This window comes from Neodiprion pinetum, chromosome 7, assembly GCF_021155775.2.
Source record: "Neodiprion pinetum isolate iyNeoPine1 chromosome 7, iyNeoPine1.2, whole genome shotgun sequence".
Lineage (NCBI taxonomy): Eukaryota > Metazoa > Arthropoda > Insecta > Hymenoptera > Diprionidae > Neodiprion > Neodiprion pinetum.
Genome location: NC_060238.1, coordinates 4,005,318 through 4,020,404, shown reverse-complemented (window position 1 = coordinate 4,020,404; position 15,087 = coordinate 4,005,318). Strand labels below are relative to the sequence as shown.

At 35.0% G+C, this 15,087-nt stretch overlaps 1 protein-coding gene and 1 long non-coding RNA gene across 5 annotated transcripts in view; one reads left to right on the top strand and one right to left on the bottom strand.

Annotated features, from left to right (window-relative positions):
• LOC124222679 (uncharacterized) overlaps window positions 1-15,087 on the top strand; it is a 161,009-nt gene that overhangs the window by 83,874 nt on the left and 62,048 nt on the right. For all 3 annotated transcript variants that reach the window (XR_006884076.2, XR_006884070.2, XR_011177577.1), the window contains one exon: window positions 14,926-14,998. This is a non-coding gene — a long non-coding RNA (uncharacterized lncRNA). The remainder of the gene's footprint in view (window positions 1-14,925; window positions 14,999-15,087) is intronic.
• The window catches only part of side (sidestep), a 119,672-nt gene that overhangs the window by 80,094 nt on the left and 24,491 nt on the right, over window positions 1-15,087 (bottom strand). The window lies entirely within an intron of this gene.

Genomic DNA, 15,087 nt, shown 5'->3' with positions numbered 1-15,087 from the left:
TCATTTATCAGGGGTGGTGAGAATTTTCAAAACACATTTTTGAACACTTTTTTTGAAAAAGTATCAGAACTGTATAGAAGAGATTCACTGCATGAATAACTGAATGGTTATAGAATATAAATGACAGATGAAAAAGTGACAGAGGTGAAAGAAAAATAGAAAAAAGTGAAAGTGATGGAAGGAAAAGCAAAAACGAGTGAGAGAGAGAGAGAGAGAGAGAGGGAGAGAAAGACCCCAACCGCTAATATTAGCCGTCAGGAATTTTCGGTTCGTTTTTATCACGACTTTCCCAATTCTCTCTTATTCTTTTATACTTGTTTTAAATTTTAATGCACCACCCTAGAAGCAGCGTTAATCTACGACGTTTATTTTCGGCTTGAATCCTCCGTGCAACACGTTTCAGAAACTTTCAATGCCACGAATATCAACCGACCTCATCTGTAGTTCACGATTCTGGGGGACAAATTTAATTGTTTTAGTTGGAACCTGCATTAGAAAATTCCCTTCAAAACTAACAAACTCTTCTTCGTCTAAGTAATGGAAGAAAGAAAAAAAAAAAAAAAAAAAAAATGAAATAAAAAATGCTTTGCCTCGTAAAAGTAAATTCAGTTATTTCTTCAGGCTAAAAACTATTAACACCTTCTTTCTTCTCTCATCACAGTATTGTCGGCAAGTAATATTTCAGTATGTGTATTCAAATTTAAATAAATTGGTGTTTCTTTTTTCTTTTATCTTTGTCCACCATAATTAAATCAATTTCAAAAAAAAAAAGATCAGAACCTTTATCTTCCAGTATATTTGACAAATAAATTATTCGTTATAAAATAAATTTGAGTTGCTTCCGCGGAGTTTATCCGTCGTTTCTTTTTCTTTTTTTTTGTGGTGTTAGTTTTTACTTCAGTCAATGTATAATCGATGCCTCCTGACGTAGATGTTGGGTTTAGTTTCACCGAACGAAAAGGTCGGATGCTGCTTCCTGATAAATAAATAAGTATTATCGGAATGTCTGGCCGAGCCACCAACCATTTTTGACGTTATTCGACTCAGCTCTGTAAGCGTACAGCTTCTAAATTTTCTTTGAACGATTGGTTTCCTTTGATGTGATGTTTCGATAAATTTTGTCCGTGACTTTGGTCACAGAATTTTGACGCATGAATTATCATCGTTGTTATTGTATAACAGAATATGAAGCATGAAACTGGTGATAATTATTGATTCACAATCTATTCTTATGAGTCATTTTTCGATGAATCTAAAGTTTGAACCAATCGTATCAAACAAATTTTTTAAAATTCAAATTTCATCCCTCTTCTCTTTTCCGTTTCTGATTACAGCCAAGGACTACAGTAATTTGAAATCTCTTTCAACGAAAATTCAAACTTTTAACATAGTTTTTCTTTTTTTGGTATCAAAAAATTAAACTGAATATTCATTGAAAAATTGTTTCCTCATCGTTATTTTTCAATATGTATATACGTGTGTCTTTAAAACTTGTACTCTGTGTAATCACTGTGCAAAATTCGGAGGAAAATAAATGAAAATCACTTCTGATTCAGCATCGGAAAATGAAAAACTGATTTTGATGAAATAAGATTTAATTTAATGCGGAAAGTAAATTGTAAAGAAATTTTAAATCCATTTTTTGTATATCTAGAGAATTTTTCAACTTGTTTCTTTGCAGTTTTTTTGCTATTTCTGATAGTGTACTTATAGGTTTTCAATACTTTTATCGCGATGTAATGTGAATTGTTATTGTTAGAAACGAATTCATTGAAGGAACAATTAATTTCCATGAATGTTACCTCCATAAACGTATACGTGATTTACATAAATTGTAAGTTTTTGGGGTCACTGATTGCAAATCTGAAATTGGATTTAAAAAATTCAAGATGGCGGATCGAATACGGCGGAAAAAAATTTCAAATTCGAATGTAGCCGGAGAAAAAACTCTGTCCATGAGTTTTTGTTGTCGCTGATTACGAATCTGAAATCAGATTTTGAAAATTCAGTATGGCGAATCCCATTAGCGACCCCTCAAACCCCTGTACAGAGTTTTTTGACCGTATTCCATCGAGTTTAAAATTTTTGTCCACCATGTTGAACCCGCCATCTTGAATTTTTAAAATCAGATTTCAGATACGTAATCAGCAATCCCGAAAACCGAATGATGTCATATTGTTGTAAAAGCTGACTCGGCACAATAATGTGCGATTCAACAAAGGGTTAAAAGGAGCTCGAGGAGTGGAAAATAGTTATCAATGAAATACCTCCGGTCACTTCTGGCGTAGCGCTAAACACTCGGTACTCACTGTTATTCTATTTCAACGACTTGCCGTAACGCCGCCACTTTGTCATACAATGCAAGGTGCGCGTCCGAGCCGAGGGGTTTAAATCTCGCCTGGTTACTGTAATCCGAAAATAAACTAAGAATGAGACAATCGTTCATCGCGAGGTGGTCGCTTGCACATATATATATATGGAGCATTCCACGTCGATTCGACTGGGGTCGTACCGCTTTTTTTATACCGTTATTCCAGCTATAAAAAGCGTTCCATCTTTTCTTCCAGATTTTTCCGACCTTCGCCGGCGCTCTCAACACTGAGAGAAATTTTTAGTTCCGGTTACCACTCGGTCCTTCACTATTTTCAATTTTTACCACGATCGAAAAATATAGTTCTAGGTAGAAAATGAAAATTAGTCTTCTAGCCGTTACCGGAAACTCTAGTATCCGTTGCTATTCTTTCTCACTACGATCGCTGTTGATAGATTTTTTTGCAACGGTTGCGAAAATTTAACGCTCGTGCAAGAATAAATTGACGTTAAAGCCTTGTTTAAATAAAAAAGTAGAGTAAACCTCAGAAACTGATTTTGCGTTGCAATTACCAAAAAAGGATCGACGATAGCGCAAAATGGTTAGGCGTACCTCGTTTTTCGCAATTCCAACAATATTCAAACGGTTTTTTTAACGATACCTGTCCCACTCAATTCTTCTAGTTACTGTAACAAATTAAATTTTTCTCGGTGAAAGCTCCTCAAATGACGATATATTGACAACGATTGCGCGATCTTTTTGAAAATTATGAAAAAGCAGATTAAAAAAAAATTGAAAATGAATTAAATTATCAGTGTCTATTTCTACTCTTTAATACTTGCCGAGATATTGTTAAATAAACAATTCTGTTCCTTCCTGTAAAATTCTCGCCAACAATAATTCACCGTACATTATTTATTTCCAAACATCATCGATCCTGAAAATATCTCGCGCGATCGTTTTCGTACAGCATCCATTCATTTCCAACAGCGATATAAAAATCATTGCCGTATGATGATCCTCCCTCTTTTCATCTTGCCCATTTTTCTCAATTCTGCGAAGAAGAGAAAACAGAGAGAGAGAGAGAGAGTGAAGAACAACAAAAAAAAAAAATGGAAAACCACGGATAATAAGCGATTAAGAATAAGAAAAAAAAAAAAAATGGACAGAAATATGGGAAGAAAAAACGGAGAGAAAAAAAAAATTAGGCCGGAGAGCGGAGAGAGAAAAAAAACAAAAGGAAGGAAAACAGAGGGGATCGTCGTCCATAATTCCTTAGGCCCTCTTCTTATCTTCCCGATGGTCCCTGCGAGGTCTTAGCCGGCTTTATAGCCTCTTCGCAATAATTCGCTGTACATACTATTTTTCCCGTCCCTCCCTCTCCTCCCTCCTCCCTTCATCTCTCCGCCCTTAGCCGTTCAGCCCTCCCGTATAACGGCCGCGTTTTCTGATTAATCGGCATTCATTTCCGCCTTTATTTCCATCTTGTCAATTTCAAACGCTCCTCATCTAGATACGCAGCCTTAACGACGGCTCTTCCACTTGTTCTTGTTTTTTTTTTTTTCTTCTTTTACATGTTCGTACTTTTATTTTTGTCAATTTTTAATAGTTTCCTTTTTTTCTCCGTTCTCATTTACTTACTCTATTTATCACCGAAATTTCCGACCGCTTGTGCAATATCGCAATTCCGACGAAATTCCTCATCGAGTATAATTTATTAGACGCTGAGAAAAATTTCAATTGTTACGGTAACTAAAAATTTCTTTCAGTGCACGTAACCCAATGTACATATTATGATTAAACAATATCGTATTTAACGCGAGAATGTTACGTTATAACCCGAAGAAAATGAAACCGATATATTACACGATTTTGATAAATCTGTTATTTTTCCAAGAAACGAACGAATAAATAATGATTACAGAATCGATAACGCGTGTGGAAGAAATTCTGAATTCCTTTAAAAACCTCGTTCAATTCTTTTCGAAATACTGGGTCTGAACCAAAATGTTTTGACCGAAACTTATCATTTCCATTCCCATGTCCGCGCGCGCTTTCCACCACGTCTGATACTCGGAATCTCTACCGATACCAGCAAGCCGCGGTAAGTTTAGACGCGATCGTCGTTAATCGTCAAAGATGGCGCTGATCGTTGGATGAATAGCGACAAATAACCGGGAATCGACGTTCGGACTCTCAGTCCGATCGAGTTTATAGTACCGATAACATCGCCGCGGATCGTCTTAGGTATACATTCACACTTTTCCCATCCTCTCAGTTAAGTCTCTGTTTATGTCCGCTCCAAATATAAACACCAATTTCACGCCACTGATCGTACACCTACACCTCGTACGCTCTTGACGCGATTTTATTAATTAATTAACTACTTAACAAGGGGTTTTTATGCCTCAGCGGCTTTTCCCCTGCGAGCCAATAAATCGCAATAATTATCTTGGCTGAATCGAGTGTTTTATTACTTTATTTCTTTCCATATCTCATTCTCAAATCCTCATTTTTTTTTTTTTTTTTTTTTTACTATAGTATCACGGAAGCCCTCCATGTTGGAAAGTTTTCCGACTCTGCAAAATCTTGTGTCTCGAGATTCTCGTTGCTTTGTTATTTTCTGTGAAACAAAATAAATAAATAAATAAATAGAATAACGGTTGGAAAAAAAAAAGAACCGAAAACGTAAACGGAATTTTATTTCTGTTCGGTTTTCACCGGCCCACCTTGCCTGCCTGCTTAATCTGAATAATTGAATAGAAGTTGTCGCCTCCCGTTTGAACCTAATGCGATACTGTGTGCAGCTTTATACCGAACTTGGCTTTGTCGCCCGCACGCTTTTGTTCGTTCATTATTTTAAGCAGGGGAACCCTCGGCTCGCTAAGTGGCCCAAAGAGCTGAAGCGAATTTTCGGAATACGCGGAGGGAAATACGAATTTCCACTAGCCTCGGCGATATCGACTGAATTATTATTATTATTATTATTTTTTTTCTTTCTTTCCGACGAGAATTACTTTATCAAAATTTTCCATACGATCGTCATTACCATACTCATAGAATTCACGTTACACTGTGAAAAGTTGAAAAATTGAAAAATTTCACGCAATTTTAGGAGAAACATTTGTGCGTGTAGTGGTTTTTTTTTTTTTTTATTCATTGTAAAAAACGCAGTTCTTTGGTCGATTTTATTTTATTTATTTTTTTTTTGTAAACGGATGCCGTAATGATTTTTATCGAACCGAGGATTGTTTTATTGTCAATAATATTACAGATTCTATGCACTAAAAAATAGCTAAAGTGATAAGTTTGTTTATCAAATTTGTTTGAACAGAGTTTTGAAAGTGTTTTAAAAAAAAAGAGAATCGTCGTATCGTTTCGATCTCCTTTCCTTTTATCTTATGTCGTTTTGTGCACGGATGCACGAATCTGATTGAATTATGATCGTTGTCAGATGACTGCAGAAGCGAAATTGAAACTAATGGAATTAATTGGAAGCAAATATTGGGACACTCTGGGTTCAAACGCGTCGGTATCTATGAATTTGTGTGCATTCAAGTTACAAAGCTCCAGCAGCGGTACAGAGTGTATGCATAACGTGTGACCCGGGGCAAAATCCAACCGGAAGTACGCTAATAAACCGTATTTTCAGCCCACGGGATGGCAAACTCTACGGGAAAATCAAACCTTGTGCGTGTGCCTGTGAATATGACTGTAATCTGATGGAAATAACAATGCAATAATTTTATTAAAAAAATTAAATTCTTACATAGGTTTTCAATTGTGCAGATATGCCAAATTCCGCGATAATTTGTGAATCTTTTTTCTTTTCAGTCTGTTGGAATGTAATATAAATGATTCTAAGTAAACTAGAATTTCATTTTAGTCGTCGTATTAAAGGTCGGCGAAAAAAATTCTTACCCTAGTCCACGAATCAATTATTAATCGCATATTTTTCTTTCGAATTTCTGATGAAATGTTTTTATATTCTGTCTAGTCGAGTTCTTGAAAATTGAATTACACGGTATTTTTAACCGACCGAAAATTATTCAGATTATTATTATTATCTTTTTTCGAATTTTCACGAGGTTTTATTTTTCTAAATGGAGAATAATTTCAAACGAATTTGAACTTTGAATTGATTTATCCTTTCATAATTCAAATATTTCCTACAGAAATTCAGGTTTCATTTGGTTAATAAATATTTTCAATTTCACTTCTACAAGACGTGAAGTCAGTCATAATTTTCAGCGCCGTTGAAATTTCGAAGTATCGATTCTGCGCAACCGATAAATTGAGGAAAAAAAATCACGTGAGTGTGTTAAAATAAATTATAACCGCGAGTTCTTCTTTCCGAGTGACCGATAATAAGGCGGCGAGTATTAGCATCGAAATCGGAACGCCCTATACGCGAGTATTATACGTGGATATGGGTATACGGAACTCGGAGAATATTGCCTGGATCCAAATAGCGGATATACGAAGCATCGCGCTTGGCAGGCACTCGCCTTCGAATTCTGCATAATATTCCTACGAGGAATTTAATTTTTCAATCTGAACGTACTCGACTCGATATGCGCATACACGTGCATAAATATACGTATCGTACCTCGGCCAGGTATTGGAAATGTTTTTAAAATTCTTCTTCACCTTCAATTATTGACCAAGCAAATAATCCGAGGCTCTGCGTCTGCAGCTTCGGTGCCGTTTTGCCTTTTTTACTTCAAATTTTGAATCCTTATATCGTTCGATCAGACACTTGAGTTTTCAACAGATTTAACGTTTTTTCAAACCCGTTATTGAGTTTCGTGAGAAAGAAGCTTCAAAATTATTTGCTTTGGAAGTTTATATTTTTCAAAACTGCTTTATCAATTCTAGAGAAAATTGCGAATATTTATTACACCATTTCTGATTTTGTATAAAGAAATTTTCCGTAACTTTCCCAACTCCCAAACAGTACCCTAAATTTTTTTTAGATTTTATATTCAACTGATCAATTATTTATAAATATTGAGAGTGATTTTGAAAAGCACCTGTTTTAATATTCTGTATTTTCTATTACAAATATTTCAAAAGCGTGACGGACCGAGTTTTTTCCATTTCTTTTTCGGCACTTTCAATTTTTTTGATCAACTAAAACATTGCTTGGACCATCTGCAAAGTTCCAAAAAAATCTCAAAACTTCTTTTCTTCACTTGAAAAATTCCCAGACAAGTTTTATTACGGAGCGATTTTTGTCTATTTTTTTAGCACAATCAGCTTTTTTTTTCTCACAACCTCATAACGAAATTAGCCTAGAAATTTTCGAAGTGAAAGAACCGAGGTTTGAATAATTTATTAAAAATTTTATAAAAATAGTTTAAAGAACGCTTAGATTAACCAAAAAAATTAAAAGTCCTCATCATGGGCCCGGTTTTGAAATTTTTGGAAAGAGTAAATACAGTTTCTGAGAACACTTTGAGAATTAAAAAAAATTTCTTTTTGAAAATCACTCTTAATATCGAGCGATAATATACGAAATGAATAAATAATCTTAAAAAATTCAGGACAATGTTTCAGAGTTGGAAGAATCGTAGAAAAATATTCAAAGGAAATGAAAAATGGTGAGGACCAGACGTTGGTCGGTTTCGCATAGAATCCACCCTACATAATACGATCACTGCTCGAAATTAATGTCTCTTCTGCATTTCGCCTTATGATAAAATGAATCGTTCTTGTTAGCGTTGGATCAGAGCTGAGTAGATGCGGCAACGTGATTGAAAAGCTTTAAGCTCCGAAAGAAGTTGAGAACGTCGTTTTGCCGGTTGCCTGCCTAAAATATGCGGTAGTTTGGCCCGCCTGGACCACGTTGTAAAAGAAATTTTTATGGAAAATCAGGGAATAAATCGTCGATGATAAATCGAGCCATTATAACTTTTCTCCATTCCCTGCATACATTTATACGTATACATTTGTATATATACACACATATATATGTATAATGGAACACTCTAGTTGGATGTGAAAATTACTTTTTGCCACTGACAGCTCTCCGATGGAACGAAAACGAACAAATTGTCGATTTAATCCCGGTCTTCCATTTTTTCTCTACCTTTCAATTTTATCACCCTTGTCGTGAATTTTGCAAAATTTTTTACTCTATTTTATTAATTTTTTTCTATCTATGCTGATTTTTTAACACTAGAATTTGCAATTTGCTGTTTGACCTTTCTCTTAATTCCACCGTGATTCCAACACGTATTATTATTGTAGTAAATTTATTAGATGCCACGAATAATTCACAGTCGGATCATTACGACGATTTCTACGAACTGGATATATCAGCATCATCATTGATTGAATATTTGTAGAACTGATTTGATCGTCGTTTCGTTCTCCTGGTTTCAATATTTTTTGTTCATGGTAAATTAGGGATAAGCAATATTCTCCATTGCTTCTATTTTTTATTACGATTTATTGAAACTTTGAGTAATAATTTGTAGAAGATTGAAATTAACTAGCAAAATTTTTTCACCGTTTTGGCGATTTCGGAAATATTGCGAAAAGCAACAAATTTGGAAAAGAAGGAAAAATTTGTAGCGGTTGCGAACATCGTCGATGATAATTTTTTCTTCTTCTCATTCTAGAATCCCTATTGATTTCAAAAAATTGAAGTCAACTATTGGGAAAACAAAAAAATTTATAATGGTTAGAAAAATTGTCGATGATAAATTTTATTTATTTGTTTTTTAAATTTAGAATCCGGTGAAATGGTTTGGATATAATACGATTACGTTTATTCCTCGACAATTCCGAGTAAAGAAATCTGCATAACATTAGTCTATTTTCAAACACTGATAAATTACCTCATAAACATACAATATCCTACACTTGAAAGCTTGCAAGAAATTTCTTTGCGCAAGTTTATATACCGAAGATAAATTCCATCAGAATAAACAATCGAGAGGCTACAACGAAACTATCAAAAAGCAATAAACAGACGTGCTTTGTGTTCAGTTTCAACACCTAAGGCTGTGATCTCACAACACAAAATTGAGAAAATCCTTCATCACATTTTCAATGTAAACTAAACGATATATAAACTCAACACTTTCCGCTCCGGCAATATTTCTGAAAGTATCATAAATACGTTTTTAATGCCTTCGTAATTGGACTGGAAAAAAAAGAAAGAGGACAATTATCTCGATAATCGATTTCTTCATGTATACAATTCATTCCCATTTGTTACTTTAATTTTTCACCACGCAATTTACCGTCCGAAACAAATCCTTACTTTAATACCGCTGTTTTCTTTCCTCGAGATTTTCAAATCATCGAAAAGATTCATCATAAATACCTTTCAGAGCGAATATAAATCTTGATTTTAATTCTTTATTTTTCTAAATCCATTTTTTTTTTTTGTATTTATTTATACCATCGGTACGTCCTCGAGGACGTTTATATTAATCCAAGACCGAGGAAACTTCCGGTCGAAACCGGACGCGACTCGACTCTTTCTCGAGGCTGTAAAAACCAAGGGCGGGGGAGGAGGAGGAGGTAATAAATCGAATCTCGCACTTATACATCGACAGAAGTCGGACTGAGTCTGAGGAAAGGGTTGATTTCGATGAAGATTGTACGCCGTAGCCGCGTGAAAAAAATAAAAAAAAAAAAATAAAAAAAACGGAAGAAAAATAACGAACAAGAAGAGAACAAAGTTATGTAAATATGGCGCGTGCTAGAAGCAAACGAACGAAACGAACGAGGGAAGAAACGAAAGAGAACGAATCGAGCGAGGGTTAACGGCAGAGTTATTTTTACAGCGGTTTCGTTGAGAAACTCGCTTCCGTCAAGTCGCTATTTTGGTACCCAGATGTTGTTTTTTAACGACTTTTCCCCCCCCCCCCTTACCTACCTTTCCACTATTTTTCTTCTTTCTTTCAATTTTTTTTTTTTTGGTCTTTTTTGCTTTCTTTCCTCCCCCACCCTTTTTTTTTTTCGTTTCTTTAATCCCGTTTTATTCTAATTTTCCCTTCAATTACATTACACCGGTAAACTCTTCTTCGGAAAGTTGTTCCGCAGCTTCAGAGTGTAGCAAGCAGCCCTTGATCTGTTATATTTTATTCCTCCATTAGCGCAGCTGCAAGCAAACTCCTTGTTCTTCTATCCCTTTTCATTCTCGTTCTCTTATTCTCTGATTACACACGTCGATTCGTGTTTCTTCACGAGTATTGGTATATACACCGATTCACTTGAGAAACCCGCCCGACGAATTGCAAACAAAATTCATTCCTCGCGCCGCTACGATTTTACGAACAAATTTTCACCCTCTTTTTCGCTACCATTTGTTCCCTCGATATTATTTCACGAATACTTGTTAAAGCCTTCCGGATATTCCGTAGGAAAATCTTTCTTGATGTATTGAATTTATCAATCGATTCGAGAAAGAAAAAAAAAAAAACAAAACAACGATGATTCGTAAATTATTTATTTCGCTATTTTAGTTCAAGCGATAATTATTCACAATTTATTCGGTTTTCACGCGATTCGTTTCGTAATTCGAAGTCTCGACAATTTTTCAACGTAAAAAGAAAAAAAATTAAAAAATACTTTGACGCGTTAGGAAAATTAACAAAAGAAAAAAAGTAAACCAAGCCACGTGTTACGTCATGTTTAATTTATCAGTTTTTTCTAGGGCGTGATGAGCCCTGATGGGCATTTTTGGCAGGAGTTCGAAATTGGCTCACGTCTAGTTACCAACGGAATATGTTACATTTCATAGGGTGTTTTTTTTTTTTTTTATATACGCTTGGTAAAAATTCTAAACCACGCTACGTGCTAAGAATACGCGTGTAACGAGCTATATGACATATATGGATACCTGTACCATCGGTATTTGACGTTATTTAAAATTAGCAAAGCTCATTCCGGATCAAGGCTTTGGGTGTGTCCCAAAAATCAATATTTATCATCCGGATATATAATTCTCACGATTCCTGCAGCTGCAGAAGAGTAAACAAAATCTTGAACGGTAGAAATCTGTTATCTATATATCGATTCATCGTCATTATCATCGTCTAGTTTTGTTTTTTTTGGCGTGCCTGAATAGCTAGAAAAATGAGAAAACAGAATTGTTGAAAAGTTATGAATTTTTAAATATTACAGCAAAAATTATTTTTATGTACGATGGTCGAAATATAGAAAAATAAAGTTGAGAAATGAGTTAGATTCAAAGTCGATGAAATGTATTGGCGAGTTTTGGAAAATTCGATATAATGGGATATTTTCATATTCAATTAAAAAGAATCGAAGGGAGTGGAGGTGAAAACGTAGAAATATCAAAACATGGAAGAATCACGATATCGAATTTTTTTAAATGCTAAAATCTATTTTACTTAAAACTTTTCGATTCAAAAAAGTCGCAGTAGAGAAAATCGAACTGTATAGTTTACCGGAAGAATTTCACTCGATATGTTTTTGCGTTTTCAAAAATTTCATATTATGATTTTTGTATCTTCCGATTCTTGAGGTAGGATTGAAATTCTGATTTTGAAAACTTTCGAAAGCGCCAAATCCTGAACTTTTTAGTGGCAAAATTTGAAGTGAAGAAATTGAAGTTTCGAACGGTCCGAAACCCGACAAGTCAAAGTTCCGAAAGTGCAAAAATGAGAAGATTTAAAAATCTGAAACATCAAAATTTCTAATGATCTAAGATTTTTATTTTCCTCCGTCGTAACTTTACTTTTTGAAATCTTTCGCTATCGTAACTTTGAGCCCCGTCGGGTTTCCGGCCATTCGATAGTTGGTTGTTTCTCCAAAGTTTGATTTCTTCACTCCAAGTTTCGCCGCGAAATAATTCGGAATTAATCGCTTTCGGAACCTTTAAAATTCGGAACTTCGTCACACTTGAAACATTAATTTTCACCCCGCCTCGTAGAATATTTCTCCCAATTTCAGTTTTCTCTCTCTTTCTCTCTCTCTCTCTTCTGTGGCTTGGAAAATTTTCCGAGGAAAGGAGTGAAAATGCGACTCTTTTCCGAACGGGAATTACAAAAAGCTCGCGAGCCTCAATCCCACGATTCTCAAACCTTATCCGGAATTCTCTCTCGACTCTGGGAGAAGAAAATCTAGTCTGTTAACGACTGAGTAGACAATAACCGAGATACGGTGCTGCAAGGCTGTCCCCTAGGAACAGGGAGCTAACTCCTTGACGTCCCTCCAGAGAAGCCCGGCCTTCTGACTCCGAGTCTATTACCTCGGACCCCGGGAATAATAGGACTTCCTGGAGTCCGGCCTGCGCGTGTCTTCCTCAAAGTTAATATAGACAAACTATATAATACAACCAGCTTCCCTGTTCCCTTGTCCACGCCTCCCACAAGACCGTGAAAAACATGTTGGGAAACTGAGAACGGAAATTTCTACAAACATCTTCGTGAAAAATATTACAATCCAAGTCAAATTTTACAATATTTTATTTTCAGCTTCGTTTTTTTCAATTTTCAATTTCATTATCAAATTACATTGTTAATATATTACATTCCAAGTCAAATTTGAAAATATTTTATTTGCAGCTTCGTGGTTTCACTTTTTAATATTGTTGTTAAATTATTACATTAAATTATTAAAATATTACATTCCAAGTCAAAGCTTACGATATTTTATTTTGAGCTTTATTTTTTCAATTTCTATTTTCACAATTCATAACAGCATAGTTCTTATTTCTCAGATTCGTTTTTGCAGTGTTAAATTCAAAAATTCAACCGTAATCATTTTTTAATTTTTTTCATCATTTTTTCGGTTTTTCATCATACAAATAATCAACGAATATTTTTTATTTGTTAGTTTCATTTTGACAGTTTTCAAGCAGGAAAATTCTCAAACGATTGTTTTTCATTTCTCACGTTCATTAACACAATTTTCCACTTCCAAATTCATCGACAAACATTTCTTATTTCTTGGGCCCATTTTTGCAATTTTCAGTATCAAAATTCATCATCGGACAGTTGAAATTTCTCAATTCATTCCTCGAGTTTTCAATTACAATATTCTAAAAACAAATGAAAATAAAATTTAAAAAAAACGAATTAAAAAAAATCGTCTAAATTTCAGATTTTTTCAGTCAGTCGTTTCCGGGATGATATTGAAAGATCTTGGACCAGACAATGAACAAACTGAATAACTCAAATTAATCTCAAAACGTAAAATATTGAGTGAAATTGAGGAAAAAGTTATTTCGGATGAAAACATAATTGCAAGTATGAAAAATTAGCATGTATAAAATCATTTGTAACGTGAACAGGAATGTGACGCCAATTTTTGTCCCGTCGCAAAATATTTGACAAGTTTTTGAAGGCAGAATTTTTCTATCACGATAGAATTCTTACTAATTTTCCGTTCACCTCGTTGCGCTAAAACGCGGTTTTATCGAGTTTCGCGGGTTTGCAGTGAATCTCGGTCCTCCGGGTCAACCCTACGGATAATTTAATACAATAAACTTTACCCTTGCACAAATTCGACGAGGGACTAGTCAAGGAAGGCTCTACACGTCCCGCTGCTCGAATCGCCCTCGTATTTCACATTAGCCGTTCAAAATCGAACGCTGTTGTTGGTAGAAACCAACCCGGCCTCCTTACCCAAAAACCTCCCCTTCAAAGTGCCAAAAGGATCATCCGCGGACCTCGTCGATTACCCGAACCGAAAATCTTAAATCCACTGTAAACAGGGTGTCAGGTAAAATCATGCGAAGGACGAAAAAAGCTCCCGAAATTGCCGCCAGTTGCTGTGTAACAAAAAAAATATCCAATACACTTGAAAACGGTTTTTGGTGTACTTTTTATTATCGAGGATTGACGCTTGTACCGAAAATTTCGGGGGGTTGTTTTTTTTTTTTCTTTTTTTTTTTTATCTCGACGCGGTAGAAAATAAAAGAATTATTGTTGTACAGGAACGAGGCTCGCCTGCACGTCTCCTGTCCCAGACATATTTTCAAAGGTGCAATGTCACGGCTGAAACATTAGTCAAATTTGTTAAGCTCGCCTCGGCTTCAGGGTATCAAGAGTGTTCATCTTTAGGGCAGAATTTGGTGATTGATAGCCTGGAGGTGTCAATAATAAACACGTTGCAGTAAAGCACAGCTGCAGCGCATGGTTATGAAAAAACATTGTATAATGTTTGGTGGGGAGAATCAAATCGGATCAATTTATCAGAGTTCTATGCGCGTGTTGTTTAATAGAAAAGAAAAACAGGGAGAAATCAGGAAATTGTGAAAATAAGATTGGAAGTTTTAGTCTGTCGAAGAAACAAATTCGTTCTTGTACAAAATACTACCGAACTTGAAGAAATATAATTTTCAAATTGCCCTTAAAATTTTGTTTCGTACGCACCGCTTTATACATTCAGTGTATATCATTACTTAATACCAAATCTTCGTTAATTTTTGTTTTTTTTTTTTGTTTTTTTTTTTTTAGTACAAAAAATCTCAGGCTGTTGTTTGTAAATTAATAGTCAGACGGTAAGATTATAGTTACTAGGTAATATTGAAGATGTTGGTATTATCAGTGTGTGAAGAAATTTTCACTAATCAGCGGCATATTTTTTGGCAAGGATTACTAAAACAAAAAAAATTTAATTTTCAGGCTATGATACTTGGAAAATTCAAGGAAATTCAGAAGGCTGAAGTGGAGAATGAAAAACAGCGAAAAATCAGGGGTAAGTGAAAAGATTCACAAAGCACGGGCGGATTTTCACCCTCTGACACGTTTTATTATTCTGCCTGATTCGAAAAAAGGAGGAACGAA